The sequence below is a fragment of the Miscanthus floridulus genome, chromosome 13 (assembly GCF_019320115.1).
Source record: "Miscanthus floridulus cultivar M001 chromosome 13, ASM1932011v1, whole genome shotgun sequence".
Classification (NCBI taxonomy): domain Eukaryota; kingdom Viridiplantae; phylum Streptophyta; class Magnoliopsida; order Poales; family Poaceae; genus Miscanthus; species Miscanthus floridulus.
Window position 1 is genome coordinate 24461967 of NC_089592.1, and position 27064 is coordinate 24489030.

The window sequence follows — 27064 nt, forward strand, 5'->3', positions numbered from 1 at the left end:
TGGCGACTCCAGCAAAACGGCCCTTATCGGGGCCAACCTGGATCCCAAATAGGAAGACGCGCTCGTCGGGTTCTTGAGGAGCAACGTTGATGTGTTTGCATGGAAACCTGCCGACATGCCCGGTGTACCTCGGAACTTGATCGAGCACTCCTTAAATGTCAAAAGCAAGGCCAAACCAATCAAGCAAAAGCTACGACGGTTCGCTCGCGACAAAAAGGAGGCGATTAGGGTAGAAGTTACACGGCTTTTGGCAGCCGGATTTATTAAAGAAGTGTATCATCCGGAGTGGTTAGCCAACCCGGTTCTTGTACGCAAAAAGAATAATGAATGGAGAATGTGCGTTGATTACACTTATCTCAACAAACACTGCCCTAAGGACCCCTTCGGCTTACCTCGCATAGACGAGGTCGTAGATTCAACCGCCGGTTGCGAGCTGCTTTCTTTTCTCGATTGCTACTCTGGTTATCACCAGATCGCTCTCAAAAAGGACGATCAGATCAAGACATCTTTCATCACGCCTTTCGGCGCCTACTGCTACACGACTATGTCGTTCGGGCTCAAGAACGCCGGGGCTACATACCAACGCGCCATTCAGGCCTGCCTCGCAGACGAGATAAAAGAAGACCTAGTAGAGGCCTATGTGGATGATGTAGTTGTCAAAACCAAGGAAGCACATACCCTTGTTGACAACCTAAAACGTACTTTCGTGGCCCTCAATACATTCCAATGGAAGTTAAACCCAAAGAAGTGCATCTTTGGTGTTCCTTCTGGTATATTGCTAGGCAACGTCGTCAGTTACGACAGCATACGCCCTAATCCGGAGAAAGTCAAAGCTATCTTAGACATGAAGCCCCCCAAAAAGGTGAAGGATGTCCAGAAGCTTGCCGGATGCATGGCCGCTCTAAGCCATTTCATATCAAGATTAGGAGAAAAAGGGCTACCATTTTTCAAACTGCTCAAAGCATTCGAGAAGTTTGAGTGGTCGGAAGAAGCAGACGCTGCCTTCACGCAGCTAAAACATTACCTTACATCACCTCCAGTCCTCACTGCTTCTAGAGAAGACAAAACCCTCCTACTTTACATTGCAGCAACCAATCGGGTGGTCTCCACTACCATAGTGGTCGAGCGCAACGAGCCGGGCCATGCCTATAAGGTACAGCGGCCAATTTATTTCGTTAGTGAGGTACTCAATGAATCTAAGACCAGGTACCCATAGATTCAGAAACTGCTCTACGCCATACTGATAACATCCCAAAAGTTGAGACATTACTTCGACGGATATCGTGTGGTGGTCATGACCGAGTACCCTTTGGGGGACATCATCCGCAATAAGGATGCGAACGGGCACATCGTCAAATGGGCAATGGAGCTATGCCCCTTCTCCTTGGAATTTGCAAGTCGTACTACAATCAAGTCTCAGGCACTCGTTGATTTCGTCGTCGAGTGGACAGACTTAAGCATGCCTGCCTCCCCGAGATCTGACGAATATTGGACGATGTACTTCGACGGCTCTCTCAACATTGATGGTGCGGGAGCAGGAGTTCTTTTCGTGTCACCATCCAAGGAGTAGCTCCGGTACGTCCTCAAGATTTATTTCCCGACATCTAATAATGCTACCGAATATGAAGCATGCCTTCATGGTTTACGCATCGCAGCTGAGCTTGGTGTTAAACATCTCTACGTCTACGGAGACTCGGCTCTAGTCATCAACCAACTCAACAAGGACTGGGACACGACCAGCGAAAAGATGGATGCATACTGCAAATCGATAAGAAAGCTGGAGGGTAGGTTCTATGGCATTGAGTACATACACGTGGTCCGGGACAAGAACCAAGCAGCGGATGCGCTGTCAAAGTTAGGATCATCCCGAGCCAAAATCTCACATGGCGTATTCGTCCAAGACCTGCTCACGCCTTCCATCGAAGAGGAAGATTCCATGGTCGACAAAGCTCCGGACCAGCAATTGGTGGCTACGGTTCCGGCGCCAAGCACAACTGAGCCGCCTCCGACCACTCATGAGCCAGACTGGAGAGTACCTTTCATCAAGTACTTAATAGATGGCAGCGGTTATACTGATCGGACAGAAAATGAGCGCCTGATGCGTCGCAGTAAGTAGTATCTGCTCATCGATGGCAAGTTATGGCGCAAAAATGCAAAGGAAGAAATCCTGATGAAGTGTATAACCCAGGAAGAAGGCGAACATCTCCTGGACCAAATCCACTCTGGCTCCTACGGCAACCACGCGGCCTCAAGAACACTGGTCGGTAAGGCTTTTCGAGCAGGGTTTTATTGGCCGTCAGCAGTAGCCGACGCAGAAAAGCTAGTCCGCCACTGTGAGGGTTGTCAGTTCTTCACCAAAAGAATCCACGTACCAGCACACGAGATCCAGATGATACCAGCCTCTTGGCCCTTCGCATGCTGGGGACTGGATATGATCAGGCCCTTCAAACCGGCTCTTGGGAAATTTACATGCGTCTTTGTGCTGATTGACAAATTTTCTAAATGGATAGAATACATGCCTTTGGTACAGGCATCTTTAGAAAAGGCTGTCATGTTCCTCGACCAGGTCGTCCACCGTTTCGGCATACCCAACAGCATCATCACTGATCTAGGTACTCAGTTCACCGGGAACGATTTTTGGGACTTCTGCGATGAAAGGAGCATAGTAGTAAAATACGTCTCGGTGGCGCACCCTAGAGCTAATGGACAAGTCGAGCGGGCAAATGGCATGATCTTGGACGCATTGAAGAAGAGGATGTATAGAGAAAACGACAAAGCCCTCGGAAGATGGCTCAAGGAGTTACCAGCCGTGGTCTGGGGCCTCCGAACTCAGCCTAGTCGTAACACCGGCGTCTCACCATACTTTATGGTTTACGGCACTGAGGCAGTCCTCCCACCAGATATAGCTTTCAGACCAGCAAGGGTAGAGAACTTCGACGAGGGCAAGGTCAATGAAGTACGGGAGCTAGAAGTAAACAGCGCAGAAGAGAAAAGGCTCAATTCTTGTGTACGTACGGCCAAATACCTTGCTGTTTTGCGTAGGTACTACAACAAAAATGTTAAAGAGCGGTTCTTCGTGGTTGGGGATTTGGTCCTGAAGTGGAAAACGAACCAGGCTGGTGTCCACAAACTTGCAACCCCATAGGAGGGACCCTTCATGATCAAGGAAGTCACACGACCAACGTCTTACAGGTTAGCTCGCTTGGACGGTACGGACGTACCAAACTCGTGGCACATCGACAAGCTTAGACATTTCTATGCTTAACTACTGAGATATGTACTCCTCTTGTACTTTTGATTTAATTCAATAAAGCAATTATGATTTCTCCGACCACTCTAATGTGTCACTTCGAGTTTTATGGTTATTCTAACTCAGCCAATAAAAGCCAACCACCACTCCTTCTACGGTTTTCGGAGCAGGCCCTGTCTCCGGTTCCTCCCAATACGTGCATGGGATCCGCTCTCTACGTTACGGGTGATCAGCAGGTCCCCCTTGGTTTAACTTGTCTGCGTCTACGTGTGCACAGGTCACCAGACCTCACACTCTGACCACATGGAAAACTAGGGCCGCACAAACTTTTTGGGATGATGTGTCGAGCATGATGGTACAACTAAACAGAACATTAATATGTTCTTACTTAGTTACACCAACATAAAGTAACAAGCTTAAATACGCTTTATGCAAAGCAAACAAGCTTATAATAATATACAGTTACGTTATTACAAGCTTGCCTCAAGAGGCTCAAGTTCACAATAACACAACTATGTCCTCCTTCTACAGCTCTAAGCCTATTACATTGGCTGGTTGGGGCGCATGGCACTTACTACTCGCCGCTTCCGATACCCTACTCAAGTCTCGGGGACTCTTATGCTAGTTGAGCTGAAGGGGATGGCCCCGCTGATGCCTGGCTGGTCGAGACCGCAGGCTTCATTGGTTGGCTTGCAGCTGATGGCATTTCTAGCTGACTCGTCGATGGCGTACCCTATACAGGTGCTGTCCCACCTCCACACAGGTTAATATCGCCAATTATCTTTGACGACAAGTCCAGCTGGGCCGTCCGAAGCTCCTCTGCCTTGTCTGGGTCTACCTCCTTCGGGTACCCAGCCTCCAGGCGCTTGAGATCGATGAGGGGGTAGTGGGCACGCACCATGCTTAGTACATGGGCACCCATGTACTCACCAGCCTACTTCATGAACTCTTGGAACCATCCCCATGCTTGTCTGCATCTCTCGACTAGTCCGAGCTAGGGCGTCCTCGGCTCTTCCTCTGTGAGTGCCGGGTCGATAAGGTCGAGGACGGGCATAATGCCAGTTGCCACTTCTTGGCATCGGTTCTTCCACGTGTCCCGCTCCTCGGTGGCCTTGAGGCACCGTGCTTTCCAGTCATCGCGCTCTTTGATCACGGCCTCTAGGTGCTTCTTGGCATTGACTTTCAAAACTGAACACAGTACAAGACATCAAATGTGATAACACGACAAGGCAAGGTGAGCAACAGAATGAGAAAGGTGATCTGGAATACTTACTTTTTAGTTCCTCCTTCATTTTGTTGGTGTGGTCTTGGAGTTGAGACTGGCTGCGTGCTAGCTTCACATTGTCCTCCTTCAGGCGACCACACTCTGCGGTCACATGGCTATTTTCCCCTTGGAGGCGGGTCACTTCAGCTTCTAAACCTGCATTACAGCCGTTATTGCTAAGAATACAACAACACAAGTCCTGCACTTGCTATGATAAGATGAAAATTTACTTGTTTTCTCCAGCTCTTTGTTATTGAGCTGGCCGACCAAGTTTTGGTTCTGTGTTTCTCGCTCTGTCCTCTCCTGGTCGGCGGCTTCAAGTTGGCGCCGCAAGCGTTCCACTTCGGCCGCCAGTTCTTTATTGGTCGCCGTGATCCCTTCAATCTGGTCGAAGCACCTCTTTCGGTATTTTGCGGTTTTCATCAAGTCCTGCATATAGACAAGCTAAGTCAGACAGTTCGACTATGTAATAGGGTCAAGGATTCAAGCCAAACATACCTGGACTTCTGTCACCAGACGCTTGGCCGCCCGTTCGACTCTTAAGGTCTCTTCGACCTCTGGGATTTCTTCGTGCATAACCCATTCGTCGTTCCGATAGCGCGACACATATACGTGTTGTCGCCTATCTTGGGGATGGCCCAGGACCTCTTCTACTTCTTTCTTTTCAGCCTCCTATTCAGGAGGCGGCGCTGGTCTGGCGTCTGCAGACTCCACGACCACTAGGGCTTTTCCATGAGCCGTTGCGTCGGCAAGAATGCTCTGTGCTACTTCTGGCTGTTGCTCCTCGGCTTGATCTCGTTCCCTTGGTGCCGAGGTATCTGCCTCAATAGGGTTTGTGCTCGGAGCACTTGTACTCTGCTCGGCTATCTTCTTGACCAGCCGCTCGGGGACTGACGTCTAGTCGTCCGCCTGTTGAGGTGCCGACGGAGTTCCTACTACAGGCTCCTCCACGGCTAGCTGCTGGGCAGTTTGTCCCACCATTGCTGGCAAAGTTGTGCTGCACCCGGCTAGCTGGTCGGGGTTCTCGGTGGACGCCGACCTAATGCATCAGAGACAAGTTCAGAAGATAATAGTATCCAATGCAAATTACAAGCTTACATCAAAGATATAGATACTTACAGCTTCGATTTGCGGAATGATGTGGCGAAGGAGCGTCTCCTCGACCGCCCCTGCTCTGCGTGCTCAGCAGTTTCCACCGGGTCTCTTTCCACCTCCGGTACAGGCGTTGGGGTTTGATGCTCGATGTTTCCCTCGCTTGTCCTCTGTGTCGCAGTGGTCGGTGATGCGACCGCTGCTGGCACAGAGGAGCCTCCCTGCTCCGTCGACCCCATTTGTCTTCTCCTCTTTCGAGGGATGAGCCGAAAGATGTCTACGTCCTTTGCTTCATCGTCCGACAGGGGGAAGATGGCTTGGCGTCGCTTGCTGGCCACCGGACGCTTGCCAGCGGCTCTGGTCGATGCGTCCTCCACAGTCTCGAGTGCCGCCCAGTGGACGTCGTCGGTCCTAGCGCTGGTCTGGGCGGCTGGGCCGGCAGCTTGTGGCCAATCTACACCGGGGGGAGGCGACACGAACACTGCTGCCCGGTCACGACCATTACACTGAGACACAAAGCGGGGACAACAGTCAATTTATGGTTGCAACATGACTTTACAATTAAAAGGAGGCATCATTTACCTTTGGGGGAGGTCAAGCTAGCTTGAAGGCATGCTCGATGTCGTTCAGCCTGACGTAATTGGGATCGGCCAGGTTGAAGAGCTCCCCAATCCTAGCCTTGATTTCCATCTTGTCGAGCGGCTCCTTCCTAGTCCTTGTTGGATCGGCGCTCCCCTGGTACTCAAAGCCTGGATGAACCCTCTTCTGGTAGGGCTAGATCCTTTGGCTGATGAAGTTCCTGACCACACTTGGGCCATCTAGCTTTCCCCACGGGATCATCCCAAGCAGTTTGGCGATCTGCTCTAGGCTCCCGGGCTTCTCTGTCCAGCTATTCTTCTTCTCTGGAATCAGCCCCACGTCGCACAGGGTGATGGTGTTTGGTTCTTCACGGATGTAGAACCACTTCTTGTACCATTCATCCAGCGAGGTGTTCTAGGGGCAGTGCAAGTATTGTACTTTCATGCCGTCGCGCAGATTTAGGTAGACGCCTCCGGCTATCTTCGAGCCACCACTCCCTTTCTTCCGAAGACAGAACAGGTGGCGAAAGAGGTCGAAATGGGGCTGGAAGCCACCATAAGACTCGTAGAGATGGATGAAGGTGGAGATAAGGAGAATCGAGTTGGGATGTAGATTGCAAATCCCAATCTCGTAGTACAAGCAGAGACCCTGAAGGAAAGGGTGCACTGGAATCCCAAAACCCCATTTGAAGAAGTCTTCGAAAACCACAATCTCACCTGGTTGTGGATCGGGGAAGCTTTCTCCTCTCGGCGCACGCCATCCCGCGAGTGCCTTGTTGTGGAGCACTCCCATGGCGACGAGGTCCTCGATGGTCTGCTCATTGCTCCGCGACTTCCACCATTCCTTCGCCATGACCCCGCCTTTCTTCTGGGTGTCTCTCTTCGCCATTAGTCTGTCCTTACTAAGGGGGTGGATGCGGTGGCGAGGGGATTGGCGATGATTTTCGGAGGAATAGGGTTCGGCAGGAGGAAGAAGAAGGTTGTGGCGGCGGATGACAATGGGGAACGGTGTGAGTAACTTACCAGATCTACATTATATAAAACAAAGAGCTCCGTTGTTTCGTTCGCTCGAGATTATTGGGAGTCATGCGCACGTGCCGCAGACGGTTGTTCACACAACCTCGAAATCTATGCCAATAAACGCGCTCCTTCGTTACCAGTGTACGCGCCTCTTCATTGATAGTGTAAGAGGGCCCACACTGATGCACCTCCATACAGGTGCCAAGCGACTGTTTGCCAGAAAAGAGTAAGAAGACAGAATGACGTACTATACCCATTTGCTTTTTTGACCAGGCGTGTCAGACTAGATTTGGTAGAGAATAGAGATAAATAAATACACCGAATAAATACATTAATGGCGTTCAAGTTTTTGATGCCTGTTTCGCGCTCAAGGATGGATCAGACTCTTATAATGCTCTGGGACCGCCCAGACCACTGCCATGCTCTGGGACCGCCTAGACCACTGAAGTGCTCGGGGACTGCCCAGACCACTGCCATGCTCATGGACCGCCCAGACCACTGAAGTGCTCGGGGACTGCCCAGACCACTGCTGTGCTCGGGGACTGCCCAGACCACTGCCGTGCTCGTGGACCGCCCAGACCACTGAAGTGCTCGGGGACTGCTTTGACCACTAACATGCTCGGGGACTACTCCGACCACTATCGTGCTCGGGGACTGCTCCGACAACTGATGTGCTTGGGGGCTATCCCGACCACTGATCGGAGAATCGTTCTCCTCGGCTACATGTGATTTGTACTCACATACAGTTGAGAGATATTTATTTAGACCTTGCTACAAGGCTCATACTTCACCTTCCAGCAAGCTCGGGGACTACATCGGTACGATGCACCTGCCGGTGCATCTCGTATCGCCTGTATGACGATTAGGTACTCAACTTAACTGGGAATTCTTTTTAGACCCTGGCACCACGGGCCTACTTCACCTACTACCAGGCTCAGGGACTAAGTGGGCACACTTCACCTTGCGGTGAATGTGTTTGTTTTTCGACCACTACGCCTCTGATGATCAAAGATGCTACGCTCCAAGACGCACTTACATTTCTTTTTAGAAATACAAGTGGGCACACTTCCCGGGACGGAAATCTTTTTCTTTTTTCTTAAGAGCACCATACATTCTTCGGACAACCTATTTCTCCGGTGACGATGGTGGTCGAAAGATGTCAAGGACTCGGGCATAACTTGTCGGAGAAGGTCGAAATGGCGTGTCGCAGCATAATACATGGTGCTCGGGGACTAGCTGTGGGGGTATTAACCCCTATACCCTTACGGCTAAGCTTGGGCTAGCCCGGATCGATGGGTCCGGTCCATCTGAAAGACGATGTACGGCCCAGCCAACCTGGTTGGAGTCCCGCGCAAGGAGTCAAGGCGGATTTGATGATCAAGCAGGATCCTGGTCGGTTAGAATAGGAATCCTTATCCGGCCACATATGGTAATTGTAACTGACTAGGATTAGTTTCCAGATCTGTAACCCTGCCCCCCAGACTATATAAGGCGGGCAGGGGATCCCTCTAAAAAACATCTCTCATTGACATACAGCAATACCAATCAGACGCAGGACGTAGGTATTACGCCTTCTTGGCGGCCGAACCTGGATAAAACCTTGTGTCTGTCTTGCGTCACCGTCTTGTTTGTGACTTGCGCATCTGTCTGCCGACAATCTACTACCTTGGGCATACCCCTAGGTAGACTGCTGACCATATTTCGTCGACACCTCACGTTTTCAACATTTTACTAGTGTGGCCATGGACGATGCTCACGAACAGTTTGCAAGATGTCAAGGTAGTGATTTTTCATTCCCCTTGCGTCACCTGAAGGGTACCAAGGTAAAGACATCTCCTCGCTCTACCTCTCGTCACCCCCCTCCCCACGTGTACGTCGAATCTATGAGAAAAACGGTCACCACAACAAGCTACTTGGCTTACCAGCCTCATTCTCGGCATGTGGTCTGTACGGGTGGTTACTCAAACTTACTATCCCATGCATGGTCCTTACTCCATGAGCTACGTCACTTGAGATCCCATACTCACAGTGACCACACCCCTCACTTGAGTAGAGATTACCAAATTGATCATTTATTAATTATCTCAAGTTGAAGTTGGTCCTTAGTCACATTTAGCAAATTGAGTCGAGTTGACACCCTTACAAGTTTTAAGTGATTAATTATCCTGGTGTAGCTCCTACACACGTGAGGGTGAGTTCTCTTCTCACACTCGACTTCTAACGAAACTAGCCACTAAGCAATTAAGCGACCCAAACCCATTGGCTAAGTAAAGGCTATGGTTAATTTAAGTGAGTTGGTCTAGCTTAGTGAGTCAAGATTAAATAACTTATCAATTTTTTATGAAATGCAAACTCATAATGAATAAACATGTAAGCATCCGAAATAGGGGTAATAATAGTGTGGGTTGCCTGCCTAGTGGATGAGCAATGCTCTAATAGCTTGGAACATCACATGATGTCGCTCTGATATCATGTACCAGAATGTATGCACATGTATGAGATGTCATGATCATGTATGCAAGACATTATATAAAATAGAGAACATAGAAGAGATGGCATAAGATGAGAGAGGTTCAGTGTATGGCTCAACTCCTATGTGAGGGCAAGGTGGAATAAATATGATGCTTATGCTTGTTATGACATGTTTAGATATATGTATGATTAAGTATTAAAGACATGGTACTAGGTGTAACATGTGTGTGTAGTATAGCATTACTCTATCGGCTAGCATTCATGGATGCTGCATCAATAGGGACGGACGGTCCATGCATGGTGACGGTCCATCAACACCTTGGTGAAAGTTTCTAATAAGTGTTTGGCTTCACAGACGCTCTGTCCTTAACCTCGGATGGTCCGTCAGCTTAACTGATAGAACCCGAAGCTAAATAGTTTGGTTTATAAATTTCATAATTCAGAAGGACACTCCGTGGTGATTCACGGACGCTCCGTGGGTTCTAGGACTTAGGTGTTTAAGTGACTAAGTCTGTGTGGTGCTTACGGAACGTTCTATCAAATGTGACGGATGCTCTGTCCTCAATTGGCTGCTCCTAGGTTTGAATTATAGCCACTATAATTCTACCGGACGCTCTATGGGAATTTATGTAGAGTCCGTCACTTGAGTCTATGATCTCTGAGTTTTCTAAGCGTGTGAATGAAATCATGGAACATTCCATCAGTCGTAAAATCGTTAAGTTGTCTACCTAAGTGTTTTGGTTGTGCATTTGCATTGACGGTACCTTCCCTCAAAAGTGGCGGACGGTCCGTGAGATGCTGGATAGTGCTAGATATTGCATCTTGAATTTGTGATCTTCATCTATAGGTCTTGCATGTTCAATCCATTGCTAGTGTGTGTTACTAAGGTGCTTGAAAGTCCGCCAACGTGGTGCATGTGTTTAGAGTGCAAAGATGAAGCTATATATAACCTATTTCCCATTCTCCCCAAGATTAGGATATATAAAATGCCTAAATGAGATGACATGAAAACATATGCATTGATATGATGCACAAAACATGCCTCTTATGTTGCACATGCTCAAAGGAGGCTAACAAAATTGGTTTCATGAATTTTGAAGACCCAGAGAAGGACTTCTATTTTAAAGAGCAAAAATGCATTATTTTAGTTCAAATTTAAAATATATTTCTGGCCTCGAAATCATGGTTAGATGGTAGAGAACATTTTGAGTAACTCAGCAAAACTTGTAGATCTCGCCCCCATCCATGGTGGTGGTGGCCATGGATGAGAGGTGAAGCTCCATGGGGGTGGGGTATAGAAATGGGGATGGAGGGGGGAGATGACTTGGGGCATTCTCATCATGTCTGGACGACCTCCTACAACAACAGTTTGGTTTGGGGTGGCTCGAAGGAGTAGATCACCTTGGGGCACCTCCATGGGCTTGGGGAAGAAAATGAAGTCTTGGGGGGGCCTTCTCCTCCAACTCCAGCGAGGCGACGCCGTGGAGAAGCTTGGCCGTGACGACCTCTAGCAGAGCTCTGGCGTGGGTGCTGTACCAAGCTGGGATGAACCTGCCCGAGGGCGTTTGCCTAGAAAACTAGCAGTCCAGCTCCAGCTCCCATGGGCACAATGCTGGCGACCCAATACTTTTAACACCGATGATAAGCGCTATAGCTCCTACTACAACTCGACTACTTTCGTGGCATCGGTAGTTGTCATCTTGATGGTGCAGATTAAAGCCCTACTTACACGAAACGCACTACATGCAGCCATGATATTCGACTTGTTCGGGCTTATGGGTGCATACATTGCAGGTAGCAGCCGAAGCTTGAGAGCCTCTATCCATGTCATTGTCTCAGCTACTGCTTTCCTTGTCTATGTGACCGGGATCTATCTCCATGTCAAGGTGACATCTACTCCTAATACTCTGTAGGTTTTAGAGCATGCAAATCACAGCCCTATATACAGTGGCTAACCTAAAGATCAGAGGTAATAAAGAACAAACACAAGAACGCAGAGAACACAAGAACAACGAATGGCAACTGTCAGAGGACAGTGCTATTTTCCACAGATAGTAGTGTTTACATCCACGATTACAAGGTAGTGTTCTCATTAAACACACTGAAGTCCAAGCTACTTATACCAGCAGCTTTAAGAGCGGCTTTTTTGGTGAAGCTGAGTTGTTTTGAAAAAAAAAAACTATTTGCTGGGCATTCCTTTTAAAGGTGTACATTCCTTTTAAGCTATACATTTTTATATCTAAAGTTTGCTGGTATGAGTGTTATTAGTACAAAACTGCTTTAAAATATCATTTGCAATGTAGCTTTGTTAATACTGCAAACTATAGGCATAGATAGTCTTAAGAACAATTCTTGTTAAGAGTAGAGGCATGTCATAGTTTACATCTTATGTCCGGTGATGCTATGTTGTGGGTGTTTTAAGTTTAACTTTGATATTTAAAGATATTACCATGTTTCTTCTTTTTTCCCTTTTTACTTACATAAAAACAATATGAAATTAACAACGTACAAAACTTCATGCAAAAATAATAAATTTAAGTATTAACCACATTGAATCCATCTAGAGATGAGAGAGTTGACTAGGAAAAAAACTTGTTCTCCAAAATGAAGACCAAATAAAATGATCGTTACATGAATTCTATTTACTAGATGAAAACTTTTTAGGAAAGCTAGTCAGATTTGATATTTTTTGGAGAAATTTTGTTTATTATTAGAATTTTGAAAAATATAAGCTGACTAAGAAACTATGTGTAATTAAGATATACAATCTTTTCAATTTTTCCTTCTAAAATTTTCGTTAGATTTAAGTGTATTATTTATTTCATATATGGCATATATTTTTTGTAATTTCATGGCCATTTTTAAAATATATTTTTTAGAAAGATTATTTTTTATTAGATTTCAAAAATATAAGTTGACTATGAAAAACAGGTGTAAGATATACAATCTTTTCAATTTTTTACTTTCTAAAATTTTCATGCAATTTAAGTGTATTATTAATTTATGGTATATATTTGTTTGTAATTTAAATGTCATTTTTTACATCACATGCAATTCAAATGCGAAGTCATTCAATAAATATGGATGAAAAAATTTCAATATTGATCAAATGTTATTTAAAATTTATTAAATTTTCAGAAGAAGAATAGAGTCATTCGAAATTTGAATGGATGAGATATGAATTTTGGAATGGTTTGGCTTCACTTGGTTGTTCGTTTAATTCAGAACTGCAAAAACGAATTGTGCAAATCGGTCGTGGGCTTTGTTAGCACGTAACGTAACGGGCGCATGGGCTACTGGTGTTTGGCTTGTTGGGCGGAGGCCATGGAATGGAGGGAAAGGAGTTGGGCCATGCAATCATCCAATGCCCTGTTTGCTTGGCTGATAAGTCATGGCTAAAAGTACCGTTGACTGATTTATTGTGTGAGAAAAATATTGTTCATTAGCTAAAAAAGTACGACTTCTCACTACTACAGGATGGACTTGTTGTCCCGAACGGTAACGGGCTTTAGTCCCGGTTACCGCACCGGGACAACGATCCCGGGATTAAAGGTGGAACCTTCAGTCCCGGGTCATCGAGCCGGGACTAAAGAGGGATCTTTAGTCCCGGTTGGTGTTACCAACCGGGACTAAAGGCCCTCTAGCCGAGCATACGTGGCCGCACCCTTTAGTCCCGGTTGGTAACCCCAACCGGGACTAAAGGTTCCTTTTCTTTTTCTTTTTTTTGTTTAATTTGTTTTCAGTTCAGTTACACATATTTGTTTAATATATAATATGTTTTTATGTATGTATTCTACGCTGCTAATATAAATACACGCACGCATATAATTACATCTAATTCTCATCTTGAGCATTATTATATTCGAATAAAGTATGAAACTATATATATTATAGATATATATATGTATATATACAACACTTTCATAATCTTGTTCTCGAAAATAACGATATCAATAAACATTTAATTTACATCATTAGTTCCTTAGGATCAAAGTAGAACTCGCCGTTGGGATTTAGTACTTTTTCTAGAAGATATCCTGCTATTGACTCTTGAACTGCTTTCAGATGGTCTTTTTGCATGACCCTTCGTTTCAACCATTCAGTCTTGCATTTGAAATAAAAGGAAAAGTATTAATACATATATATATATATATATATTCATTTAAAAATAAATAAAAAATTGATATATACGTACTCTGAGGACATCTTCAAGAGTTCTTCTTATGTGTGTGGTGATAAATTCACAAACATAGTATCCACACAAGTTATTACCTGGTTGCTGCCGCAAACACCACTGTACGAGAAGAAGATTATTCTCATCATCTCACACGTAAATTGAAGTATGATATAGTAATTAAATACGTGGGGAAGTATATATAGTACAACTTACTGGTATTTCAACTACATTAAGTGGTGCCTTGCAATCCTTGCGGTGTTGCCGAATAAACTCTTTCCAAACCCTGTGCGACCAATAATGTACGATCGTTAATAAATTATGGCAAAGTCTATTCAATAATAGTTGTACGCGAGAGATCGAAATTACCCCTGGATAATGTCTATCATATCTTAGTATAGTGCCCGCTCTTTTCTCAATAATAGTTTAACTCAATGACAATGAGTATCTAGTGAAACCTGCATTGGTTTATACACACACGTACATGCATATAAGTTGTATTGATATTACATAAAATGTGTAGACTACATTATTATTAACACTTACTCAAAGTTGTACGGGAAAAGTATTGTTGTCTTGTCGTGCTGCTTTACGAAGAACTTCATGATATTTGTCTGTGCTTCAGATACCCAGTGCTCCTTGACAATAATATCGGTTTTGAATACGATATAAGGATCAATGAAGCCAACACTGGTGTCTTGTATTCTTTGGAGCTCTGACATCTGGAATCTGTATATAAATATAAGTTACATGTTGAAAGAATCAAGATGCCCAAGAGGGGGGGTGAATTGGGCTAATTCTAAATTTTCTTGCAATAATCAAATCCTACAGATAGCCCAATTAACCCCTTGTGCCTAGAAAAGTGTTTCTATCAAACTAACGCACAAAGGACTTGCAACCTATGTTCCAAACTTACTCTAGCATGGCAATTCTATGAATGTAAAGACAAGTATTGAATTGCTCAAAGTAAATACTCAAAGTAAATGCTCAAAGTAAAGAGAGAGAGAGGAACGCGGCGATGTTTTGCCGAGGTATCGGAGAGTCGCCACTCCCCACTAGTCCTCATTGGAGCACCCGCGCAAAGGTGTAGCTCCCCCTTGATCCGCGCAAGGATCAAGTGCTCTCTACGGGTTGATTCTTCGACACTCCGTCGCGACGAATCACCCAAAGCTGCTCACAACTTGAGTTGGGTCACCCACAAGCTCCGCCGGGTGATCACCAAGCTCCCAATCACCACCAAGCCATCTAGGTGATGGCGATCACCAAGAGTAACAAGCACGAACTCTCACTTGACCATGCGAAGCCTAATGAGAAGATGGATGCACACTTGGCTACTCTTGATTCACTAATGAGGCTACTCTCTTGAATTCTCAAATCTCAATCACCTCACTAGGACCTTGCTCTTCTTGGCACTCACAAACGTGTTTCTCAGCTGTTGGAATGAGCAAAAGTAACTTCACACATGAGTGGAGCTTCTATTTATAAGGCAGCCTGAAAAATGAACCGTTATGAGCTTCTACGGGGTGACCGGATGCTCCGGTCGTATTGACCGGACGCTCTGGTCAGTTCAACCCGCGAACCAGTAAAAATGAGTTGACCGGACGTAGGCAGGGTCCGGTCAGCACTGACCAGACGTGTCCGGTCGTATAAAACCCTTATTGGAACCTTACTGGACTCGACCGGACGCTGAACCCTTAGGGTCCGGTCAGTACTGACCGGACGCATCCGGTCGCAGATTCTCTTCTCTGGAACCTTACTGGAGTCGACCGGACGCTGCCTTTTAGTGTCCGGTCACATGACCTCTCTAGCGTCCGATCGCACCGAACGCAGACTGCTGATCAAATGAACTGACCGGACCCTGCGGCCAGCGTCCGGTCGCACTGGGGCCAGCGTCCGGTCAGCATTTGACCCTCCATTCACTTCCAACTCTCGATCATATGTGAATGAAGTTTGCTCCAAAGGATCTTAGGCATTCATAGGAGCTACCTAGAGCTAGTTTTAACAAGTGTGCACCACACCTAACTCACTAGACTCAACTAGGTCAAGCTACCCGTCCATACCCCCCTTAATAGTATGGCCAAAGGAAAAACAAAGTCCTAAACTACTCTAAGTGTCACTCCAACTCCAATCGACACTTAGAACTAGTCATCCTTAACCTTGCCGTCCATACTTTGAAAACCGAAACGATTTCCATCGTAGGGGCATGATCACCTCGATTGCCCAATCGATCTCCATTACCATGACCTAACTTAATTGCATCTGTAAAACACACGTTAGTCATAGTAATCTTGTATTGTCATTAACCACCAAAACCCAACTAGGGGCCTAGATGCTTTCAATCTCCCCCTTTTTGGTGATTGATGACAATACCACCTCGAGTATGTGAAAGAGTGAGGTTTTTGACGGGCTTGGTTCATATAAGCTTTTGTCGATAAGAACAAAAGTGTTAGTCAAGCTTATATGACCCAAGCCAACACAATGTACTCAAAGAATATGAATTAAGCATGAGTACAAATAACAAAGCTCATTTTCATCAGAGTATAAACATGGAAGCAAAGGCAAATGAGCATTACACAAGTGATATGACATATAAAAAATGCAAAGTAAAGAGCACACATGTCAAATATCACAATCACGTAGATAGCACTATCACATAGATATAATAGTATGCATGAAAGTAACACATGAATGCATAATAGTAATAGTGTATCACACAGATAAAACTCCAAATGTATATAATAAGCTACTACTAGATAACTAGCTCCCCCTAAAACTCGCTCCCCCTGAGTCTACATACTCGAACCCTCTCCCCCTTTGGTGTCAAACACCAAAACCTAAGGGTCGGTCGGCGGGGCTGCAGCGGATGAGTTGGGCGCTGAAGTACGTGGAGCAAGCTGGAACTGGGCACCATCATCATCTGACCCTAAACTCTAAACTAACTGACCCTCTGTAGCAGGAAGTGTCACTGAAGCGGTCTGGGTCTGAGCTGGGGCTGGTGCTGCCTGTGAAGCTGCTAGAATGTCTATCATAGGATCTGAAGAGGCGACAGACGAGGGGAGCCTCTGAGTAGTCACTGCGACTGGGGCTACTATAGAACGACCGACGGTATGCATATGAGGCAGTGTAGGCATGCCGGTCAACTCGCTGAAGGATGCTCCAAGACTCCTAGAGACTGACGTGTTAGGCACAAAAAGCGAGGGTGACTACTCTGGTGAGAAGCCCGTGTGATATGGAGTGAACTGTGGGGCAACCACCGGTGAGGACAACCACTGGGACACCTGAACTGTATATGAAGCAAACTGAGCTAGAGGCTATCCCTGACTCTGAAGCCCGCTGGGCTGTATAGCTAGAGTCATCGTGGTGGAGGCAGGCTGAGCAAGCTAGGGCGAAGGCTATGGCAATGGGGCCCCAAGTGCTATCACTACATGCTGCATAAAGCCCATAAGCTGCTGTTGCATGAGTATCTGCTGCTGATGCATCTGCTACTGCTGTTGCTGGACAAGCTGTTGCTGCCTCTAGAATTTGTCCTGACGAGCCTGGAACTGTGCGAAGTTGGCAGCGGTCTCCTATGCCTGTCATGCCTGATCTTGTTACATCCGCTCAAAAATGGCAATCAATGCGGGGTCCATCTACGGTGCTAGTGGAGCTAAGCTAGAACTGTCGGCCTCTGCATCATGTCTGTGTGGAGGCATCTGAGGAATCGGTAGATAGTCATCATCCGAGCTATCACTAGACTCGGTCATCCCCTGCTGTGCCTCAAGCTGCTCCTCCTCTGTGGCGGCAATGCCTCTAATGATCTCGTCCTGCTGAGCTACTGACTCTGGAATATCTGGACGACGACTGGGACGAGCTGGTGCCTGTGGAGTGCTGTGCCTGATCCTCTGTGCCATGTTATATGCGGGAAACTCTGTGGTGGCAGCCCTATACTCTGCAACCAACTCTGGGGTCCTGACGTGCACACACTGTAGCATCAAGAATGTGACCCAATGTGCATAAGGAAGCTATCGATGACCCTTGAAGCCCTCAACAATGGTATCCTCCATCTCTAATAGAAGGAGGTCCCAAATGTCGAACACGGTCTACTGCATCAGGGCATTAAGGAGCCAGAGCTATAAGCGAGTCAGACCCTCCCTATATCCCAACCTGGGAAGCAGTGTCCTCCTGATAATGGCCTCTAACACTCGCGTTGTAGGAGTAAGGTCACTAGGGTTCCTGCTCGACCCCTCACGAAAGGGCTCCTTGAAGCAATGTCGCACCAGATCTGTAGGGGGCACCAACCCTCCATGAGGATGCCTAGGAGGCTCCTGCTGTCCATAACATACCTCATGCAATTTGACAGGCTGATCCTGTAGTCTTAGTATCTCCCAGGCCCTGAAGCTCATCACCCTATAATCTCTGCCATTGAATGCAAAGTGAATGAAGTTGTGATGCAGATCAACATAGAGTGAAGCATAAAACTACCGGACCCAAGATGGTACATATACTCCTGTCCAGCCAATCAGATCTGTGAGCCCCAGCAAATATGACAAGTAGGGGTGGATGTGCTCTCCAGCTGCTACCACAATAGACTCCAAACTGCAGACTCTCTGAGATCTGAACACTGCCCCACTGTTGAGATAGGCATTATAGAAATCCTCCTGGAGCGGCGTGTAGAACCCCTCTGCTGCTCTCTCATCCCTCCTCAGAGGAAACCACACATCGAACTCAACAAATCTCAACTGGTGAACCTGTCTGGCTGTGGCAGCCCTCAAGTCGAGGTGGACCACTGGAGGCGGACCCTGTGGTCTGGGCGGTGGGCGTGAACCCCTACACTATGTAGCTAGCCTCGGTGGAGCTATGGCACTGGTACGACCAGAGCGGCGTAGCTGGGGTGCCGGCATGGTCTCCTCGGCCTGCTAACCCTCCTGAGTGTCCTAAGTTGGCTGAGGCTCTGCTGGTGGGGGCTGCTGCTGTGCCTCCTGCTGGGACTCCCCCTGAGGTCGAGCCTCCTCAATGGCCATTCGACATCCTGCCATCATGACAGACCCTGGTGGACCACCATGACGACGCTCAGCCTCCTCAACTGCTGCCTCTGTGCTGGTGTGAGCTGTGGATCTGCTATGACAACACCACTACGAGCGCCTCCTCTCTTGGTACGCTCTGCGGCCTCTACAACAGCTGCTGCTCTCGTTGTCTCTGCGTTGGGGTACTTGCGCTTCTTGGATGTCACCTGCTTCATTGCCTTGCCTTTCGATCCTGCAGGCTGGTGAGGCGGGGGCCTCCAGTCATCATCACCTGGGCCACCACCAACGTTCTTGGTGTGAGCCATTTGACCTGACAAGAGGATGAACTGCCGCTGATGAAGATCAACTGTCAAACTGACACTCCCGAGGCTTGGCCTCGATCCTTACTCGCGAGCTTGGCTCCGAGTTGACTGCCAACTACCACAAGAACCACAACAACACCGACTCACTGTACGATAGAATAGATGGATATACGAATAAATATAATATATCTAATAGATGCGAAAGACCTAGGAAGCAAGCAATGTAGGTGCGAAATTGAGACGATGGGTAAACTACCTGACGATCAGCGATCTGGGAAAAGAAAAGACGTCACACGGGGAACCTTGGAACCGACTAGGGTTAGGGATCGCGAACCACCTTGAAGAATTCAGCGGCCCTAGATGATTTAGGTCAATGCATTGAGATTTGAACTAGGTCATACGCGAAGCAATTTGAGAAAAACGGATTTGCCCTTACCAGTGAGGAGGGAGAACTAGGGCACAGCAACTGCTCTCGGTGGCAGAGAAACCGACGGTGGCGCTGAGTCGCTGGAGGCACTTGAGTCAGGCGAGCGTGCGAGGAGGCTCACTTGGCGGACTAGATGCGCAGAGAGGCTCGGCTATAGGCTCCTCTATGGCGGCGCAGTGGCGAGCGAGGCAGGGGCGAGCGCAGGTAGGGGAGGCATGGTGGCGTGCGTGGCTGGCACAGGGAGCTCGACACAGGGCTGCGGCGGCGCGGCGAGCTGCGGTGGCGCGGTGGCTTGGGCGTGGGAATGGCGGCGCTAGCTAGGGCTCGGCTGAATAGGTTACCAAGGGGTACGGTAGATGAATTAAATAGGTCCCCCAAACGCGATAGATAAGGAAACGGAGAAGGAGTCCCGATGACACACGAAATCCACTGACCGGACGCTCTGGTGGTAGCGACCGGACGCTACCACCCAGCGTCCGGTCGATTCCAGAGAGGTCCAATTCCTCTGGAATCAGGACCGGACACGTCCGGTGGTCCATGATCGGACGCAGGCAGGGTCCGGTCAATACAGCCTGTTCTTCCTTCAATCGACCGGACGCTGGATCCCTTCCTGACCGGACGCACAAGCGTATCGTCTGGTCACTCCTTCACCAGCAGTTCACCTCCTGTGAACTGACCAGATGCTGGATAGCAGCGTCCGGTGCAGCGTCCGGTGCACCTTTTCCAGCAAAACATCAAAGTTCCTTCACGCTGCCTGTTCCCAATCAAGTCCCAACTTGAATAAGATCCAAATAAACACCAATTGGGACTGATGTGAGTGACCTCTCTCAAGCCCTCATATTTTTCAAAATATTTTGCCTTAGGCTATAATTCTTTTTAAGAAAATAGGCAATAAGAGGGCAAATGGAACAAAACGACAAAACAACATTCATGCATATGCAATACTTGTAAGTAAATCTAGTTGCTTGTCAAGTTTGATCCAAGGTTAAGCTTCTTCACACGCTTTTCGGCAGTTATCTTAACCATGTTAGACAAGCCCTATATGCATTGCCAAAAATTAAACATGTTGTATATTACAATGAATACAAGGGACAACACAAGCTCAATTTTTAGTGAAGTTACTAAAATCAAGCACATTGAGCTCATTCCGCAATCTACAAAATGTAGCCTCATCTAGCGGTTTAGTGAAGATATCCGCTAATTGGTCTTCGGTTCTTACACCTTCTAGTGATATATCATTTTTAGCAACATGATCTCTTAGAAAGTGATGGCGGATATCTATGTGCTTGGTGCGAGAGTGTGGAACCGGATTATTTACAAGTTTTACCGCACTTTCATTGTCGCACAAAAGAGGTACTTTTTTTGGAACTACACCATAGTCTAGCAAAGTTTGTTTCATGTATAAAATTTGTGCACAACAAGCACCCGCGGTAATGTATTCCGCTTCGGCGGTGGACAAGGCCACACTATTTTGTTTCTTGGAGGACCAAGACACAAGTGATCTACCAAGCAAATGGCACCCTCCGGATGTGCTTTTTCTATCAACTTTGCATCCGGCATAATCCGAATCGGAATAGCCAACTAACTCAAATATAGCTCCTTTGGGATACCAAAGGCCAATGCTTGGTGTGTGCTTAAGATACCTAAGGATTCTTTTTATGGCAATTAAGTGTTTCCTTAGGACTAGCTTGAAATCTAGCACACATACACACACTAAACATGATGTCAGGCCTAGATGCGGTTAAATATAACAGGCTACCAATCATAGAACGGTAGAGAGTTTGATCAACCGGGTTACCTCCCTCATCTAGGTCGAGATGTCCATTGGTAGGCATTGGTGTCTTGATTGGCTTACATTCATCCATCTTGAATCTCTTGAGAAGATCTTTTGTGTATTTCTCTTGAGAGATGAAGATGCCTTCTTTCATTTGCTTGACTTGAAAACCAAGAAAGAATGTAAGCTCACTAATCATGGACATCTCAAACTCCTTCGACATCAATTCACCAAATTCTTTGCACGAGTCTTCATTTGATGATCCAAAGATGATATCATCAACATATACTTGACAAATGAAGATATGCCCATCAAGCTTCTTGGTGAATAATGTGGTGTCGACCTTCCCAATGGTGAAGCCCTTCTCAATAAGGAAGTCCCGAAGGCGCTCATACCAAGCTCTTGGGGCTTGCTTAAGCCCATATAGTGCCTTGGACAACCTATAAAAATGATTAGGATATCTAGGGTCTTCAAACCCAGGAGGTTGATCAACATAGACTAGTTCATTAATAAAGCCATTTAAGAATGCACTTTTCACATCCATTTGATATAGTTTCATTTCATGATGTGATGCATATGCAAGAAGGATACGGATGGCTTCTAATCTTGCAACTGGTGCAAAGGTCTCTCCAAAATCCAAATCTTCAACTTGAGAGAACCCCTTTGCAACTAGTCTTGCCTTGTTCCTCACAACAACACCTTGATCATCTTGCTTGTTGCGGAACACCCACTTCGTTCCAATGACTCTTGCACCTTTTGGTCACACTTCAAGAGTCCAAACTTCATTGCGAGTGAAGTTGTTCAACTCTTCATGAATGGCATTGATCCAATCCGGATCTTTTAGAGCTTCTTCTACCTTGGTAGGCTCATAGCAAGAGACAAAAGAGTGATGAGCAATAAATGAAGTAAGTTTTTGAGATCGAGTCATTACACCCTTTGATGGACTCCCTATGATGAGATCTTGTGGATGATCTTGTAGGAGAGGTGTATTTCTTCTATTGACCACTTGGGGAGGAGGTTGTGGAGCATCAACATCTTGTGCTTGAACCACCATTTGCTCATGGGAGATATGAATATCTTCATTTTCTACTCTCCCATATTTTTCACCGTCTTGTGGCACACTTGATGAAGAGGGTTGATCAATGACTTGTACATCATCTTCATCATCTTTTGGCTTGATGTCTCCCACCAGAATATTCTTCATAGCCTCCCTCAATGGTTCATCACCTACATCATCAAGATTATCATGTGCTCCTTGGGAGCCGTTAGATTCATCAAATTCCACATCATATGTTTCTTCAACCAAGCCGGTGGCATGATTAAATACTCTATATGCTTTGAACTTCGATGAGTAACCAACAAGAAAACCAATATCACAATGTCTTTGGAACTTCCCTAGGTGTTGCCGCTTCTTGTAGATGTAGCATTTGCAACCAAACACCCTAAAGAAGGAGACGTTCGGCTTCTTCCCATTGAGCAACTCATAAGGTGTCTTGCCAAGGAACTTTTGAAGGAATAGGCGGTTTGATGCATAGCATGCGGTGTTGATTGCTTCCGCCCATAGAGCTTCGGGGGTGTTGTACTCATCTAGCATTGTTCTTGCAAGAGTGATCAAAGTCTGGTTCTTCCTCTCAACTACACCATTTTGTTGAGGAGTATAGGTTGCGGATACTTCATGCTTGATCCCAACTTCATCACAATAGGCTTCAATGTTTGTGTTGTCAAATTCTTTCCCATTGTCACTTCAAATCTTCTTGAGCTTCACTTCAAATTCATTTTGAGCTCTCTTGGCAAACTTCTTGAAGCAAGATGGAACTTTGGATTTGTCATGAAGGAAGAACACCCATGTATACCTTGAATAGTCATCCACAATCATAAGACAATAGAGATTCTCTCCCAAACTCTTGTATGTTGTTGGTCCAAATAAATCCATGTGTAGGAGTTCTAGCACTTTTGTGGTTGACATGAAAGCTTTGGTTGGATGAGTATTTGCAACTTGCTTGCCGGCTTGACATGCACTACAAAGCTTGTCCTTCTCAAACTTCACATCCTTCAACCCTCTCACCAAATCATTCTTCATAAGCTTCTTGAGTGAGCTCATCCCAACATGAGCAAGTCTTCTATGCCATAGCCACCCAAGTGTTGTTTTGGTGAATGGGCAAGTCTTCAAATTTGCATCTTCAGAGGTGAAGTCAACTAGATATAAGTTGTTGTATCTAAATCCATTGAATATCACTTGATTGTCATCTACCTTGGATACAACAACCTCCTTCTCGGTGAACAAGCATTGGAAGCCAAGATCACACAATTGTCCAATGAATAGCAAGTTGAAGCTCAATGAGGCAACATATAGCACATTTGAGATGGAATGATCATTTTATATTGCCACTTTGCCCAATCCTTTAACCTTGCCCTTTGAGTTATCTCCAAATGTTATTTTCTCTTGCCCATCTACCTCTTCATCTAGTGAGGTGAACATACGAGGATCACCGGTCATATGTTGAGTGCAACCACTATCAATAACCCAATGACTTCCACCGGTCTTGTAGTTCACCTACACACATGAGATTCAAACTTTAGGAATCCAAACTTGTTGAGGGCCCTTCACCTTCTCAACAAGTGACTTAGCCACCCAAATCTTCTTAGGTCTACTCTTGTTGGGGGGTCCTAAGAACATGACTTTCATCTTTCCACTAGAATCTTTTCTAAGCATGTAGTGAGCATTGAAAGCAAAGGGTCTAGCATGCTTGGGCAAGGGTTGTGGCGGTGGAGTTTGACACTCATGAGCAAAGTGGCCTTCTTGTCCACACTCAAAACATCTCTTTGGCTTTGGCTTTGGCTTTGATTGTTGTTGTTGAGCTTGAGCCTTCTTGTTCTCTACACTTGCCACATATCCAATCCCACTTCTATCCATCTTCATGGCGGTGTTCATGAGTAGCTCACTTTGGAGATGCTTGCCTCTAGCGAACTTGCTCAATCCCACCTTGAGATGCTCTTTCTCCATCTTGAGCTTCTTGTTCTCTTCCTTGAGAACATCATTGTTCTTCTCTTCCTTGAGCTTCTTGTTTTCTTCTTTGAGCTTCTCATTCTCAAGGATCAACTCTTTGTCATGATCAAGAGTTTCTAGCACAATGGTGTTGTGGATTTTCATCTCTTCAAGATCTTTCATGAGCTTCTCATTATCACTCTTGAGCTTGACATACTCATCATAGTCATTGCACTCAACCACTTGCTTGCCTTTGCTACTAGATCCATGCTCAATGCTTTCATCAATTAAATCATCACATGAAGTAGCTATATCAATCTTGACAACATGGTTAGTAGCATCATGTGGCTCATTTGGTAAAAATTCTTGAGCAATAACAAGAGTATCATGATTGATCTTAAGAGTAGTGTATTTATCTTTTAGCTTATTGTGGCTAGTGATGAGCTCATTGTGCACCCACTCAAGTTTATCATGTTTATCTTTAAGCTCTTTCTTAGAAGATTTGAGCTCCTTGAGTTTGGATGATATAGCATCATTTGTTTCTCTAAGCTCATCATTGGCCTTTTCCAATGTGTCACATTTTGCTAAAAGTGAATCATTTTTAGCATCAAGCTTTTCATTTGTAGCTCTACTCTTTCTAATGATCTTAGTGTATTTTCTTAGTATTTTGACAAGATCATCATATGTAGGTGAGTCATCATCATTGCTATCGCTATCATCATCACTAGCTTGCTCATCATCACTACTATCATCATTCTTAGTTACCTTGCGTTCACCCTTGGCCATAAGACATAGGTGTGTAGAGGATGATGGCGATGATAGCGGTGAAGATGCAAGATCAATAGCAATGGCGGCCACCTTCTCATTGTCACTATCATCATCGGATGATCCACTTGATGAATCAATGTCCGTGAGCCAATCATCGACAATGTAGGCCTTTCCACTCTTCTTCTTCTTGTGGAAGTCCCTCTTCTTGCCATCTCTCTTCTTGTATGGCTTGTTCTTTTTCTTCTCATCTTCATCTTCATTGCTTGAGTCATCTTTCTTGCCCTTGTTCTTGTTCTTGAACTTGTCTTTCTTGGGCTTTGTGCATTGATGTGCTAGATGGCCAAGTTCGCCACAATTGTAGCAATCCATCTCAGAGATTGGCTTTCTTCTTGAGCTAGTGAAGAACTTCTTCTTCTTGCCGTCAAACTTGATGCCACTCTTGTTTAGCTTTTTTAGCATCTTGGTGGTCTTCTTCACCATGAGAGCAAGACTTTCTTCATCATCTTCATCACTTGAGCTCTCATACTCAAGTCTTGCTTTGCCCTTATCTTGGCTAGCTTTGAATGCTAAGTCCTTCTCTTTCTTCTTTGTAGAGGATGAGCCATCTTGTGGCGTGATGTGCATGTACATCTCATGAGCATTGATCTTCCCCAAGATTTGTGTCGGTGTAGCGGTGGAAAGATCACCTTGATGTAGCATGGTCACAATATGTCCATATTTGTCAATGGGGAGGACACTCAAGATCTTTCTCACAACATCGGATGGTGACATTTGAGTAAGTCCAAGCCCATTGACTTCCTCTACAAGAACATTTAAACGAGAATACATCTCATTAGCACTTTCTTTGGGAAGCATCTCAAAAGAATTTAGCTTTTTAATCACAAGATGATAGCGTTCCTCACGCTCACTCTTGGTTCCCTCATGGAGCACACAAATGTCCGACCATAGTGCATGGGCGTCTTTGTGGTTCCTTACACGGTTAAACACATCTTTGCAAAGGCCTCTAAAGATGGTGTTTTGAGCCTTTGCATTCCATTTTTCATAGTTAACCTCATCGCCTTGTAGGTTAGTAGCATCCCGAGGTTTTGGGAAGCCTTGTGAGGTGGCTCTAAGAATACCAACGTCTAGAGCTTCTAAGTACGCCTCCATGCAGATTTTCCAATATGGAAAGTCATCTCCCTCAAAGATAGGAGGAGGTACATCCCTGTGAGACATCTTGCTTTAAGCGGTTAAGCTTAAAAATGTGAGCACGAGGCTCCGATACCAATTGAAAGAATCATGATGCCCAAGAGGGGGGGTGAATTGGGCTAATTCTAAATTTTCTTGCAATAATCAAATCCTACGGATAGCTCAATTAACCCCTTATTCCTAGAAAAGTGTTTCTATCAAACTAATGCACAAAGGACTTGCAACCTATGTTCCAAACTTACTCTAGCATGGCAATTCTATGAATGTAAAGACAAGTATTGAATTGCTCAAAGTAAATACTCAAAGTAAATGCTCAAAGTAAAGAGAGAGAGAGGAATGTGGCGATGTTTTGCTAAGGTATCAGAGAGTCGCCACTCCCCACTAGTCCTCGTTGGAGCACCCACGCAAGGGTGTAGCTCCCCCTTGATCCGCGCAAGGATTAAGTGCTCTCTACAGGTTGATTTTTCAACACTCCATCGCGGTGAATCATCCAAAGCCGCTCACAACTTGAGTTGGGTCACCCACAAGCTCTGCCGGGTGATCACCAAGCTCCCAATCACCACCAAGCCATCTAGGTGATGGCGATCACCAAGAGTAACAAGCACGAACTCTCACTTGACCACACGAAGCCTAATGAGAAGATGGATGCACACTTGGCTACTCTTGATTCACTAATGAGGCTACTCTCTTGGATTCTCAAATCTCAATCACCTCACTAGTACCTTGCTCTTCTTGGCACTCACAAACGTGTTTCTCAGCTGTTGGA

The 27064-nt window shown here is 45.9% G+C and overlaps 1 long non-coding RNA gene across 2 annotated transcripts in view; it reads right to left on the bottom strand.

The window, feature by feature from the left end:
• Positions 1-13781: 13781 nt before the first annotated feature.
• The window catches only part of LOC136500912 (uncharacterized), a 185893-nt gene continuing 172610 nt past the window's right edge, over positions 13782-27064 (bottom strand). The window contains exons 1-3 of one of the 2 annotated variants that reach the window (XR_010770128.1): positions 14220-14269; positions 14067-14136; positions 13782-13970 (exon numbers count right to left, since the gene is read on the bottom strand). This is a non-coding gene — a long non-coding RNA (uncharacterized lncRNA). Of the gene's footprint in view, positions 13971-14066; positions 14137-14219; positions 14270-27064 lie in introns of those variants that run through there. The other variant, XR_010770127.1, reaches the window with a different exon arrangement.